This window comes from Mytilus californianus, unplaced genomic scaffold (genome assembly GCF_021869535.1).
Source record: "Mytilus californianus isolate M0D057914Y unplaced genomic scaffold, xbMytCali1.0.p SCAF_2, whole genome shotgun sequence".
Taxonomy (NCBI): domain Eukaryota; kingdom Metazoa; phylum Mollusca; class Bivalvia; order Mytilida; family Mytilidae; genus Mytilus; species Mytilus californianus.
The window spans coordinates 114504427-114520120 of record NW_026262668.1 but is presented as its reverse complement, the minus strand read 5'-3'; the positions used below and the strand labels follow the sequence as shown (position 1 = coordinate 114520120).

General features: G+C 30.8%; 1 protein-coding gene and 1 long non-coding RNA gene across 3 annotated transcripts in view; one reads left to right on the top strand and one right to left on the bottom strand.

Moving 5' to 3' along the window:
• Positions 1 to 1102: 1102 nt before the first annotated feature.
• Positions 1103 to 15174, bottom strand: LOC127730793 (uncharacterized). Its single transcript, XR_007995302.1, has 4 exons — positions 15056 to 15174; positions 6394 to 6427; positions 4440 to 4512; positions 1103 to 1399 (listed from the first exon to the last, which is right to left on the bottom strand). It is a non-coding gene; the product is annotated as an uncharacterized LOC127730793 (long non-coding RNA).
• A 214-nt stretch (positions 15175 to 15388) lies between these two features.
• The window catches only part of LOC127730791 (transcriptional protein SWT1-like), a 36913-nt gene continuing 36607 nt past the window's right edge, over positions 15389 to 15694 (top strand). The window contains exon 1 of one of the 2 annotated variants that reach the window (XM_052239369.1): positions 15389 to 15533. The gene's annotated coding sequence lies outside the window, so the exon portion shown is untranslated. The remainder of the gene's footprint in view (positions 15534 to 15694) is intronic. The other variant, XM_052239370.1, reaches the window with a different exon arrangement.

Genomic DNA, 15694 nt, shown 5'->3' with positions numbered 1-15694 from the left:
AGATGATACAGACTGGAGAAAAGAGCCTTTATTAGATATACAAAATGTCTGTATTTAGTACTAATTATATGATAACATTACATAACATGGCCTTTGTACCAATACAGGTCAGACACCAAGTGATAGCAATAGGCTAAATGGCATTTGTTCAGATACAGGACAGATACCATATGATAGCATTATATAACATGGCCTTAGTACAAATACAGAGCAGACATCAGGTGATTGCAGTAGACTAGAAAACAGACATGTCAGCAAGGGGCCCGCTTGTACTTTTTGTGTGAAGCACAGAGACTGATGCATACAAAGCAATTCATGTTCATGGGTTGTCAATTTTCATAAATTTTTGACAAGCAATCAATTCAGGATGCATTCTTGATACATATGAGTTTGGGTTAAATTCAAAAACTTATTATTTTTGTTGGCATTTTTTGTTAATGGTGGGCAACCAACAATTTTTGACACAGGGTATTATTTTGGAATAGCAAATTATACCTATAAATCTATTTTCATTAAAATCCTAGCAAAACAGATGTTTCTCATAATTTATTATAATTTTATAAACAAATACTAAGTTTTTACCATAATTTTGACACAAGGCTACAATTAGTAATGCATAATAATGCTATATTTCAGTTTTTGTTGAAATCCTAACACAAAAAGATATATTTCAAAATTTGTAAATTTTGAACAAAACAAATTTATACAGCAAGTTTTATTCCAAAGTTATAACCAAAATTAGATTGCCATAGGGAATCAATTTTGATTAGTACATCATAACTTATTTATCAATTTTTGTTGAAATTCTAGCACAAAGATGTTTCTCAAAATTTGAGATTTTTGAAAAGATTTTTACCACAATTTTTTTTCTTCAAATTTAACAAAAAAAGAGACCTTTTGAAAATCGGCTGAGACAATCTTGACTTATCATACAACATAGCAGTGCTGACAGACAGACAAACTGATGGTCAGAGTGATTACTATAAGGCAAACTCCAACTACATGTAGTTGACAGGGCTCTAATAAAATGGCCTTTGTAAAAATACAGGACAGATACCAAGTGATGGCAATGGCAAACATGGCCTTTGCATAAATATATACACTCCATCAATACCTTTATTGAAAATCACAGTTCAACAGAAATAATGCTAAAATAAATAGTCATAGTTTGGCATCATGATCATCATTAAAAGTACATTGTATAAAATAATTGTGTTCAAAAGGGATGTTGGGCTCTGAGGATATAAATTATTTAATGGAGTTTATGTCTTTAGCAAATGCAATATGTCCATACAGCATTATTCTCAAAGCTGTTATCATTTCCTTCTTCTAACTGGTTTTGATGCTTTTGTCTCGCCTTGTTTAAATCCCTCTGAAAATTTACTCACACTGTCAAACCCTGTAAAAAATACACACACAATTAAAACATAAAAAATATTGAAAACTAATTATGTCATCACGTTTATTTTTTTATAACATTTTATCAAGTTGTATTGAACATTATTATCATACTTGTCTTTTTATACTAATGCATGCAATGTATATGTTGGCATTTTAAAATTGAGAATGGAAATGGGGAATGTGTCAAAGAGACAACAACCCGACCATAGAGCAGACAACAGCCGAAGGCATTTTGTCTGATTTTAATGATGAGGGCCTCAGGGAAGATTAGTTATATAGCTAACTGTGTAACCCTCTTAAAATAAAGTATTGTTGTTGTTGTTGTTGTTGATGATGTTGAAAATACAAAACATAAGTGAAAAAGAAATTATGAAGTAAAAAGATATGACTATAACTTATTTTATTAAATGGTTAACAGTTTTTAAAGAAACAACAGATGCTCCCTGAAAGACACATACAATCAGCTATCTAGAAACCAAAAGTGTTACCAATGCTTTCTCCAGAGCTCCAATTCACAGATCAACTCTTTTTGGGGCATCCACTTTCAACAAATTTTCAAGGGCTCCATTGACCCTAGCTAACCCACAATTTGTAGAGACACATTGCCAACAATGTTTCTAGCAATAAAAAAGAAGATTTTTACGAGGTTTTTATTTTGGTAACAGTACCCTTGTTCTACTGACTCCAAAATGGATAGGTATCATACTCTTTCTAATATCTGCCATTTGGATAGTGATAAGTTTCATTCCAATTAAGCATAACAAAAAATTATGTAGCATCTGGAAACTTTTTTCCCCAAATGTTTCATTTTTTTGTAATAGTGAAATTGAACTCTGTCTTGTCTCCAAAATTAATTGGAATTTCCCCATTTCCTAAATCTTCATTCAAATCAAGCAAAGGAAACTTGAATTACCTCCAGAAAATTGTAACAGTGACCTTGAACTTTGACCTATTGATTTTGAAATCAAGACTTTCCTATGTCTTTCAAATGTATAATTTTCTTTTCAATCAAGCAAGAGAAACTAAAGAAACCATTTGTTTCGGATGCACATGAGAGGGGCAGATAAAAAGATAGACAGATTGACAGAAATCAAAGGACAAACAGATAGAAAAGGCAATGACTATATGATCACTAAATTTTTCAGGCAGCGTAAAAATAGACACAGATGGTCAAAATGAAAAACAATTAGAGCAGTGAGCTATTGCTCCCTTATGAAACTCCTCTTTTCAAGTATTCTGTAAACAGGAAGTTGAATAGTAATGGATATGAAAATGCACCACATGGTATAGCATGTTCGCATGAAGCTTGATAACAATTTTCAAACATGCTCTTAATTGTAGTTCCATTAAAAAATGTGACAACATTTCATACATGGCCATTATGTGTTGGAAAGTATTCCGTAAACAGGAAGCTGATGAGAGATAAATCTGAGGAAGCATTGCACAATGTTTACAAACTATGTTCATATGAAGTCAGATGACAAATTTCAGGGAAGCTCTTATATGTAGTTCCCTAGAAAAATGTGACAAAAATTTCATACAGGGTCATTATATATATTAAAACATATAATTAAGTATTGGGTAAACAGGAAGTTGATCAGCTGTGAATCTGAAAAGGCACCAAACAGTATACCATGTTCACATGTAGCCTTAGAACAAATTTTAGGATGTTCTTATTTGTAGCTCCCAAGAAAAGGTTATGAAAATTTCGTTCATGGTCAGTATGTATTATAAAATTTTAAGTAATCGGTACACAGGAAGTTCAGAAGGGATGTATCTTTATACACTAGTACTTTTCACAGTAAAGCACGCTCACATAAAGCCTGATATCAAAATTCAGACGGAAATTTCATGGGACGGACAGACATACAGACAGGGGTGAATCAGTATTTCCTTCATTGCAATAGGGGTATAATAAACAATTATAAAAGTCTACATATTTAAACTTCCAGCAATAAAGAGTGTATGTGCAATGCTACTATACTACCTATAGAGGACTGAACTGTACAAATACAATGTTGTTGTTACACATGTTACAAGACTTTCTACTGTTTTTATTCTTGATTAATTCTTATGGCAAAATAAGCCCCAAAATGTTACTTCCTTCATTATATCTAGTCTATGGTCTCTATTTAAAAAAAGGGTTTATGATGCTAAATATTCAGCTAACATCTATGTAAAGTAACGGCAATAGCTCACACTAACCAAAAGAGGCAGGTGTGCAAAATGAAATGTAGACACCTGCTGTATTGTTGATCTAATCACAAACTTTCACATGCAAACTATGCCAAACATTCAAAGTCAATGGACCATGACTGAGGGGGCGGAGCCTAATAATACCCATAGAAATGAGATGTTCAAATGCTAATACATCTGCATACCAAATAGCATTGACCTACCACTAATGGTTCCCCTCAAACTGATCAAATTACAGACTAATACATGTAAACTAAGCATAAGTTTCAAAGTCAATAGACCATGACTGAGTGGGCAGGGCCAAATAATCTCCATGGAAATGACATGTGCCACTGCTAGTTCACCTGCATATCAAATATCATTGACCTACCACTAGTGGTTTCCCATAAACTGACCTAATCACAAGCTAATACATTTTTGATGCGGATGCTGCTGCCGCCAGAAACAACAAACCCCTATTTAGGTTTTTTCAATTATATCGTAGCAAGACAATAAATCTAAAGAAATATATAAGAAGCAATAAAAAAAAGCAACTATAACTGTGTAAAGCTATGTGGTACCTACATGTAAATACACATCAAATACCTTTACTATTGAAAATACATAATTATCTACTTTATGAATTCATCATACGAGGAATAAACACCTATGAAGTAATGGAAATTATTTCCTACAGGTACACAGGAAGTACAATGCAAATAAGACACTGATAAGGTATATTTTAAGGTGTCAAACATTTTCAAGATTTTCTAATTTACCGTCCATAACTTCCAATATGTCATGTATGGAGGGATAACTGAAATCCTTATCTGGCATAAAATTAAATTAAATTATAATAATACCTGATTCCTTTGCTTTCTGACTTACAAACACTGTAAGTTGGGCTGCTCTTCTTACTGGCTTGCTATCAGCTAACTGATAAAAAAGATTGAGCATAAAGTTATTGTAATTCCCACTTTTTAGGAAATAAAATTGTTGCTACATGTACGGTATATATATTTGTCAGTCATCATAAACAATTACATTATATCAAAAAACTTTTCAAATACATGCCTGGTATCTATTTTATTGTTAAACATGTTAAATGAATCTTTCAAGTGTCATGAATTCTAAATTTATTGTCAAATGGTTGGATAATTTGTCTTATAATATCACAATTTCTGTCTAGACTATCAAATTATCAATGTATGTGTGGGAGAAGGTATGATAAGGCATCTTTTTATGGCCACTTGAATTTAAAAATTGAGAAGTATTATCAATCAACCAAGTCCTGCAAATAACATCCATCATGATGTTCATCAGACATAAGTCAATATTTTCGAATTTTGTCTCACATATTAGCACTAGGATCTCAAACTTCCTACATTTATTGCTATACAGTAAAAACTGCAAAAATAGTCACTTTTGAGAGCTTGTCATTAATATTTAGATATAAGCTACAGCCTTACCCAAAAAGATATTATGCTACAAAATGTATAAACAAAAAAAGGGAATGTGTGGAAAATTTTGGTTATAGCTGTTGCTGAAATATATTTTCACCAATACTATCCACCTAGGACGAGGGTGAAATTGCCATTTTTGGTAAAATACGTAAATTTCCACATTTTTATGACATCATAGTGACATCACAAGTGACTTTTGTGAACAAAAGTGTCCAGATAAACTTAACCTGTTCATTTATCAATTAAAGAACCTATGTGAGCACGATCAAATACCACACGCCCATACATGTACACACAAAGTCTCACCAGATTCCTAAGTTCAAAGACTCATTACTCTGCAAAAGTTAACTGATAAAAAATCTATAAAAATTAATATGCACATCTACATATAATGTCCCCATTAACTACAAAGTTTCATGAACTTCTGTTGTGTGGTTTCAGAGGAGTTTCGCTGACAAACTGTTGCAGAAGAATATTTAGCTTAAAATTCTAGGTTCAAAGGGGCATAACTCCTAGAAAACACATTGAATCATAATTTCCTGTCATATGAACATCTGCATAGTATGTTCTTACTATCTACAAAGTTTCATGAAATTCTGTTGTGTGGTTTTGGAGGAGTTGCAAAGACAAACTGTTGCAGTGGAATATTATGGCCAAAATTCTAAATTCAAAGGGGCAAAACTTCTTAAAAAAACATTGAATCATAATTTCCTATCGATATTCACATCTACATAGTATGTCCTAATTATCTACCAAGTTTCATGAAATTCTGTTGTGTGATTTCAGAGGAGTTGCCATGTCAAACTGTTGCAGTAGTATATTATGGCCAAAATTCTAAATTCAAAAGGGCATAACTTCAAGAAAAAAAATTGAATCAAAATTTTTTGTTGATACATGTATACACATCTACATAGTATGTCCTTATTATCTTCAAATTTTCATGAAATTCTGTTGTGTGGTTTCAGAGGACAAGAAAAGGACTGATGGACAGGTCAAAAAAATTATACCCTACACGACTTCGTTGCGTGGGAAGTTGCGTGGCGTAGAATAAAATTAACATGATTTTAAAAGGCTTAAAAACTTTTACAATTTTTGCATTTCAAGGGCCAAATAATGGTTCTTAAAATACCTCTTCCTTTGTAGGATTTTCATAAAATCGCTATTAAAACTTTGTGTATAAAACATTTGTATGTTTAAAAGGCAAAGTCTAAATTAGTGCATCTATCCAAACTTTCAGAAACCAAGAATGAAACAGTTCATTTTAATGGAGACATAAACAACATAAAGTTGAAACTAAAAGAAATAAAAAAATCATGATAAACACTATATGTATATCAGAATAATTAGCACTTACTTTTTGAATCATTTGTTCATTATTCAGCAAATATCTGGAAAAGAGAATAAGGATAAATATTTGATAATTATCTCTTAATCATTTCTATAATTCTTGGTCCATTTTAATTTCCTGAAAATTTAGCGCCAGAGAAATCAACATCAGGTTGACCTTATCATTCAGTACATCATATACATCATTGGCTTTGAAAATTTGGTTTTGAGTGTTTCTGATGAAGGTTAATCAAGAAAAGCTTGTTATAAAGTATAATTTTCATGTTTTGTTGTAAGGTTGTAATATCAGATAAAGCAGCCCTGAAGGGGTACAAAGATTTCTGGAGGAACTCCCAAAAACTCAATATGAACATGAGAACCGATAGATAATAATAGAAAACTCGATTTGATAAGGTGTAATACTGCTTTTAATGAAAATTAAGACTATAAATTTGAGATATTAGTCATTTTTACTCAATAAAAGTACATTTTAACTTCAGGAATTCAATTTGTGTGTCTTGTACATTTGCAAATTCCTTGTAAAACAATCTGTGGGATGCAATTATTCAAAAGGTAGATAACTATTTTTAAACAATAAAGCTATTTATTCTAATTAGGAATAATTAAAATTTCAAAGGTACCCTTTACAAGGACGGGCATACTTTACGCAGTCCACAATCAAGATTGAATTAGTACTTGCATAAAAGACACATAAATCTAATCCATAAAGATGTACTTTCAATGAGAAAAATGACATATATCTAAAAAATTTTATACTTTATTATCTTTAAAAGCAGTATTTGTCCATGTACAGTAAAGTTTTTGAGTAATATCTATCTGTTCTTAGGTTCATATTGAGTTTTTGGGAGTTCCCGGGAAATCGTTGTTCTGGCCCTGAACTCTGAATTTTTAAACATTGTTAAATGTCTTATACTCTGAATCAAAATAGAAAAGATTAGGTTGGCAGCCAAGAATTACAGTTATCTCATGCCACTAAAAGCAAACTCGTTCCACTAGAAACTCGTACCACAGTAAATTTGTACCATTGCAAACTCGTACCAACTTATTCATTGCTCTCAAACGGTGTTAAATGTTGAATATATATCTAAATTTAACTGAATAAATCATAATTCTGTAAAAAGCCTATAACTTCAAAGTCACAATAACCAATTTGTTTCGACAGTTCCTTGGCTGATTGGATGAAGAAAACAAAGAGTTAATTTGTTTTGATATGTTTTAGTATAGTGTCTATTGTAACTTGACTAGTAGGCATGATAACGTAACAAAGAATGAGTTATATTTTGATGCTTTATTTACCACAATTTCATCAAAATACATGTTTATAAAAAAAACAAAACATCAAATAGAAGAAGAAGAATATTTTATTCCAATTAAGGACCCCGAAGGGCGTAAACATTTGACATGACAATAACATTTTACTATCATTTTTTCAAATGGATACATGAACTCTGGAAATTCATTTCACAATTTCATCAACATACATGTATAACCAGAGACATATAATTTATTATTATATTATATGTCTCTGATATAACATATAATTTATTATTATATTATATGTCTCTGATATAACATACAATTTATTATTATATTATATGTCTCTGATATAACATACACAAACTGTTACAATAGACAATAGACAATAGACAATATTTATTAGCACAAACACATTAACATTAAATGGTTATGGCATACAGTATTGAGACAATAAACTGACAATAATCAAATTGACTATAATTATATTAGATTGACAGTGGTATTCACAGGGGGGATAAAAGACTATAAATATGTGTGTTTTGACAGTTAACACATAATTAATGTTCATGTACAAAAAACAAAAACAAAAATTAGGATACATATTAAAAGAAATATAAGTTATACAGATGTTCTCAATAAAAAACAATCATTAATATACTTTATGGTGATTTTTATAATGACTGGCAGACTGCTATTTAAAAGTGCGGTCATATGCCTCAGTGTTATATAGCCGACTGCAATTTAATAAATTTGAAATTAAGATTTTTATTAATATTTTGTATATAGGTATCCCTCAATGATATATAGCATGGACAGACTGAGAAGAAATGGTATTCATCCTCAATTTCTTGTCTATTACAGGATAAACAAATGCGTTTACTTCTTTCGATGTTGGTATTACGCCCCCTTTCAATTGCTAGGGAATGGGCACTGAGTTTAAATTTACTGAAAACTGATCTGTCAGTTTTGAATTTACATATATCAATATACGGGGGCCTTTTTCCAATTTTTTTTGGTCTTACAAATGAAATTTAATTTTTCACATTTATGGATAGAACAATTCATAATTTGATATGCCTGGTCAAAGATTCTTTGTTGGATAGTATTTATGTAATATTTTAAATTAATAGTATCAAAAGTAAGATGGCTAAAACCTAATTTATTTAACCAGTCTTTTACAATGTTGACCCATTTACTTGTTTTCTCTACATTATTATATATTTTATAGACTAAAGAATTAGGTGAGTTCACAATGTGGTTTAGAAATTTTATAGCTGAAAGCTGAATTTTTAAGTACAAAGGGGTTCTGTTTGTCTCAGCTAGACAAGCTGCATTTGTTGTTTTGCAATGTACCCCTAAAATTTCTTTAATAAATTTTATATGTAAATGTTCAAATGGGTCTGAATCTTTGAACACTTCGCTAACACCCCATACTTCACTTCCATAAAGAGTGATTGGGACAACTAAAGTATCAAATAATTTTTCAAGCATATTGCAAGAATTATCTAAAGAAACTGTTTTTTAATTTTAAATCAAGCCTTTCTTCCTTTTTCCATAAGAATTTTTTTTGAATGATTTAAATTACCTGAATAATTTATTGTTATTCCAAGGTAACAATAAGATTTAACAGTCTCAAGATGCTCGTTTTCTACTTTAAAATAATTACAATGGGATTTCCCATTAGAATTGAATATTATAATTTTTGATTTTTGTTTGCTTACATCAAGTTTCCACAGGGAACAAAATTTAGTTAACTCATTAAGTGCATTTTGTAGCCCTTCTTGGGTTTCTGACAATAGAATAATGTCATCTGCATATAATAATGATTTTAGTTTAACATCTCCCATAACAAATGGTTGAGTGTTTGCATGATCAAGGTCATTTACAAGGCCATCTATATAAATATTAAACAAAGTTTGGCTAAGTACATCCCCTTGTTTTACTCCGCAATTTGATATAAATTCATGGCTAATACCATTTTGAAATTTAATTATGCATTTGTTTTCATTATACATTGATTGAATGAAATTGAAAAGCTTGCCTGGAAGTCTGTTTTGGAGTAGGATGTAAAATAAACCCTCCCTCCAGACAGTATCAAAGGCTTTTCGTAGATCTATAAATGCTGCAAAAATTTTCTTTTTTTTGTCTTATAAATATTTATCAACAATTGACTTTATTGAGAAGATGTGATCTGCTGTTCTAGCTTTTTCTTTGAAGCCAATTTGATTTTCACTTATCAAATTATTGGTGTTAATGAACTTCATAAGTCTGGTGTGTATAATTTTATTGAATAATTTTCCCAAATTAGAAGTCAATGAGATACCTCTATAATTAGAGGGGTCAGATTTGTTCCCCTTTTTATGGATTAATGTGATCAGACTTTTGTTCCATAATTTTGGGAAGCTGCCTTTCATAAATACTAGGTTGAAAAGTTTTGATAGGGGTTCTAATAATACTGGCATACCGCATTTAATCATTTCATTAGAAATTAAGTCCCCAGCTGATGATTTACCATTTTTAAGTGTTTTAACTGCCTTTAAAATTTCAACTGGCTGAATTGGTTGATTAAATTCGTTGTCAGAGTTGCATGTATTTAGTGTCTTTTTTAAGACATTCGACTTTTCAATAATTATGTCATGGAATTTATTGTTTTGGATATTAGAAGTACTGTTCATTTTTTTTAAAGTAGCTTATAAATAATTCTTGATCAAAATGGTTTTCTTCTTTTAATTCTGATAGAGCATTTAATTTGTTAAATTCCAAAATGTCTTTGGGTCTTTTTTCATATTTAGTGAAATTTGGTCACAGATTTGACTTTTGTAACTTCTTTCTTCTTGTTTACACCTTCTTCTTAATTTAGATTTAAATGAGTAAAATGATTTTCTATAGGATCCATTGTCTGGAAACTTATTTACAAGAAAACAGTACTTTTTAATATAACTGTAGTATGAAGGTCGTGACAAGAGTCAGAGAACCATGGTTTTTTATTTTTCTTGATAGGCCTATTCATGATTTTCTTTTGAACAAATTTAGTGGATGAAAGAGCTGTAACACATAATATAGCATTAAATTTTTCCACAGCTATATTAGAATCGATCTGCCTATCACTTACAAAATCATCTAGTCTTTGTTTCACATGTGAACTTTGAATGTTTGTAGTATAGCAACCAATTGCTTTGTTATCCCAAATAAATTTACCAGGGAGAGGATATAATTTTGTCCCTGTGTTTTTACATTTTTGAAAGCAAGTAAGTAAAGAGCAACTGATGGGACAATGATCTGAAATTGTAGTAAAATCATTAACTTTAAAGTTTCCAATGCATTCTAATATATTAGAAGACACATACGTGTATAGTCTACAAGACTGGAACCATTATATGTTATACATGTACATTTGCCCATAGGGTCTCCAATAATTCTTCCGTTCAGTATTCTGAGTCCGGATTCTTTACATAAATCAATTAAAAATTTTCCACTCCTGTTTGCAGATTTCGAATCAAGATTATTTTTTAAATTATGAGAGTCAATTGAATACTCATTGTCATATGATTTGGGGAATTTTGCTTCATCAGAAATTACAAAGTCAGGAATAGTATTAGTATAGGCATTAAAATCACCTTGAATTAAAATATCTCTGAGTTGACTATAGTGCTCAATATTCCTAAGCAACTTTGAATAAACTTCATTTATATCTTCTGTACAACCAGAAGAATATTCTGGTGAAAAATATACTGTAGCAATAAAAATATCATTCTTTAGATTAAAAAAATGTTTATCTAGTTTAATCCATACAGCATTATTATGAGTACAAGATAGTTTGGATATACCTTTATATATAGAACTTCTGACATACAGAGCAATACCACCAGAATCTTGTCTGGCTCTTTTATGTTTTTTCCTGGTACAGTTACATATAAAATCAAATCCAGGTATAAGAATTTTAAGAATAAGATAAGAATTTTATTAATCTAATCAAGAACCCATAAAGGGCATCATTTACAACAATATTAAGCACAATTTGATTGGAAAAAAGAAAAAATAGATCCTAATATAATACTATCATATTATGGACAGGATCAGAGCCTAACACATCATGTGTCTTACATAACTATAACAATAATTTCATAATAATTAAATATTATTTTATATATTTTGTATCCACCTGGATCTTATTTCTAAACACTTAAATATATAATTGCCTAGGCACATAAGAGTTGGTAAATGCTCATTTGTGAACAGCCAGAAATATTTTTTATCCTTGGGTAATTCTTTAAAATTATTACAAAAACTGTTTACTTTATCAACAGGTTTACCACTGTCACTCCAAGTTTCAACAAGACTAATAATATGCATTTTTGATACAAAATTTACAAATGCATGTTCACTAATTTTTTCTGAATTCAAACCTTGAATATTCCACATGCCAATGTTCAGGTTATATTCAGTAGAACTAAGTTTTGGCATTATTTTAGTTAAAGGATTTAAATTAGGTTGTTACCAATATAAGTTAAAAGGACAAAATAGGAGTTGTTTTTGGATGATCCTTTGTCAAGGAATTGATGAATTCAAAACTACAATGAATTAAATTATCTATTTTTTCCATATATGATTATATTATATACCATAGAATAAGGTTTCATAAAAATTTGTTTTGATTTATCATAAAATAAATAGAAAAACATTTTACTTTATTTTTTTCCTACAAACGTTCTTAATTTTTATATATATTTGAAAAGAAAAAAAAAAAAAAGCACTTTGTTTTTCAACTATAATAGATAAGTTAGTTTACATGTATAGCTTTTGATACCCAGTTAATACTGATAGATAACAAATGTGTTTACGGATAATTTGCAAAGCCATTTTGGTTACTTAGTTGGTTAAATGGGCCCCATGGCCACGAATAAAATGGCAAAGGCGGTAAGTTGACTGGTGGTGCTTGCGGAAATGGCGTCCTGTGTAGGTTATTGTTCATGTTAAATGTGGTTGTTTGCGGAAACGGTGGTCGTTGTTGACTAGTGTTCATGTTGAATGGTTGTGGTTGTGGAAACGGTGGAGTTAGCGGAAACGGTGGTCGTTGTTGACTAGTGTTCATGTTGAATGGTTGTGGTTGCGGAAACCGTGGTGATTGTGAAAACTCTGGTTGGTGTTGAATATTGTTAACTTGGTTGTTACTATAATGTCTGTATCTTTGGTTTGCTGGGTGATCCCCATGTGTTGAATACTGGTTAAATTGGTGGTCATTACGTCTTGTAGTTTGGTTGGGTTGATTCATATGTCTTGTGGTTGACTTGTACGGTTGCGATGAATTAGTTTTCGAGGATGTAATATTCATACCTTTTTTCAAAAATTTAACAAGCGATGGTATGCCTTTAGTAGTGTTAAGGTGCACATTATCAAAGTACATATTGTCTGCTGGTACGAATGGGTCTAGTGTTTGAATAGTTTTAAAGCCGTGACTGACAGATAGTATTGTCTGATTTGCCTTCTGCACTTGATCATATGGAATATCTTTCCTTTTTAGTATGGGGAGAAAGTAGATTTTAGATTTAGGCCAAATTCTGGTCATTTCTGAAAATAACGCTTTAAATTCGTGCGCTTTACCTCCATCTCCACGAAGGTCTCTTCCTCCTATGTGCACCAGTACCTTTTTTTGTTTTAATTTATGACCTGCTTCCTGTACATATTCTACACAACTGTTGGCCCCACCCCATTTATATAGTCTATAACTGTAGATTCATAGGGGTTGAATCTCTTTGCTTGTATTCTTCTAATTATGGAATCACCAAGAATAAGATTGTCTATGTCTATTCCTGGTTTTATATTACCTCCTGTGTGTATTTGAGAACTACTAGTACTTGGATCATTGTTGTTAATGTCCTTCGGCTTGTCTGAGATATTGTTGAGTAATTCAGTCTCGTCTTGTATGTTTGACTTAGTTTTTTGAGATTTATCTTGTACCTTTATACTTTGTGTTTCAAATGTATGAAATTTTTCTTTTAGTTCCGTCATCGAATCTTCATGTTCGTCTCTGTGAGATTGAACTGATTTTTGTATATTATCTACCTTGTCCATAATTTTAATTTGATTTTCACTTATATCTTTTACTTGTTTGTCAAGTGAATTAGACTTAATATGTAGAGACTCTATAGATGTATTGTTGTGTTTAATTTTGCTTTCTATGGTATTAAGTTGTTCTTTAATTTGTTTTGTGAGAGACTTGAGTTGGTTTTCACTTTTTGATGATAGGTTGTCAAAATCATCAACAGCATGCATGTTTGATGTCTGATACTATACCAACTATAGAAACCAGTGCTGTATCAACAGTTTCAAGCACAGTAAAAATACTTTCAAGATTTGAATGCAGAGTTTCTTGATGATGTGCCACTTTTGCTTTTGGAGTAAGTGTAGATTTTTTAGACACTGGCATTGATGTGAATTGTTTATTAGTAATATACATAATAAATATAAAAATGTTCCCACCATCACATAGCATTAAGATGCGAGAAATGTGGCTTTGAGACGACTCATATCAGCTTGTGTTTTGATAGCAGTGGTACAAGTTCACAGTGGTACCAGTTAACATTGGTATGAGTTCACTTGCTCCGGCAGCCAAATCAGTAAAAAACAGCCGAAATAATGTGCTGTGTGAGATTTTGTTATAGTAGTCTTAGGTGTGATTGATTAACTTGAAGCTCTGAACTCTGCATTTTCTATAACTTTCGAGACGTTTCAGCCATAAGTTTTTACGGCAATTTACCATTTCCGACTTGCATGACTGTCGTTTTGGCCTTTAGTTTTACCATGTTCACCACTTCTGACTTGGTTGTTTCGGCCCAATATAAATCTTTATGGTAATGTCTATTTCTATCAATAAAATTAATGGGATTGGTACTTGTTTCTACATATCATATACATTTCGAGTTGAAAATTAGTTATGAAATTGAATGTTTGATTTTAGCATCTTGGGAACAGCTTGGGACTATAGCACTCTTTAAGACAATAATTCTTTTGAAACCTTACCTATTACAACTTCAAAGTAAATAAATCTTACTAATTAACTCAACTATGAAAATTAATGTTACACTGTACATATAAAAATAAGGAGATGGGGAGATGTATGTTATTAATAGAATTATTTAAAAAAAAATAGATGTAAAAACTACATTTTCATTTAAATTTGAATAAAAGTGAAGCCGAAATGACTTTAAATTACATGGCCAAAGTAGTACGTGGCCGAAACGACCATGGCCGAACTGGTTCCATGGCCGAAACGCACAGACACTTGTTTCTATCCATGGGAAGGTCGACCTGTCTGTGCCGAAACGTCTTATTTCCAATCATTTCTGTGTATTTTTAACGAATATATCGTTTGAAAATAAAAAAATAAATAATAATATTATGATGACATATACCTTAATAGTGATCTGAAAGGCATTTCATTTGTATATGTTGACCGTTACTGTTTACAGTCTAAGTCAGAAGTTTTTCATAACAACAATCTGGTACCTAACACTATTAAACCAGTTTCCTTTACAAATAGATACACTCCATGGAATTTATCATATTTTGTTATACAATAAATTTATACATTTAAAAAATGTTGAAAATAATAAAAAAAAAAATATAAAATAAATTGATGTTTGATTCATAACAACATGTCACAAATATTATTAAGTTAAAAAAATAAACAATAAATAAAAAATTTGCATGCTGCATTTCAGACCTGGAGTAATTATCTCCCTTAATGCGCCTTTACCGTTACAAACGTGCATTATTGTTATATAAACTAAAAATCAAGAATGGTATTTGACATTCAAAAAACAGTTTCTAGGAATAATAACTTCTAATGATATTTTTAATTTTTAATTCTTCACCTCAAAACTATATCAGGTAAGCTAAATTGAATTTGAAGCCAAAAAAAACAGCTAAAAAGAGAAAAAAGGGGGCTGCACATTTATATAACACTTTCCCCAGTAACAAGAGGGGAAATATTCCCTGGGAGAGGTGGTTATGTTTCAATAACCTTGTCTTTACATGTTTAAAGTGTTTAA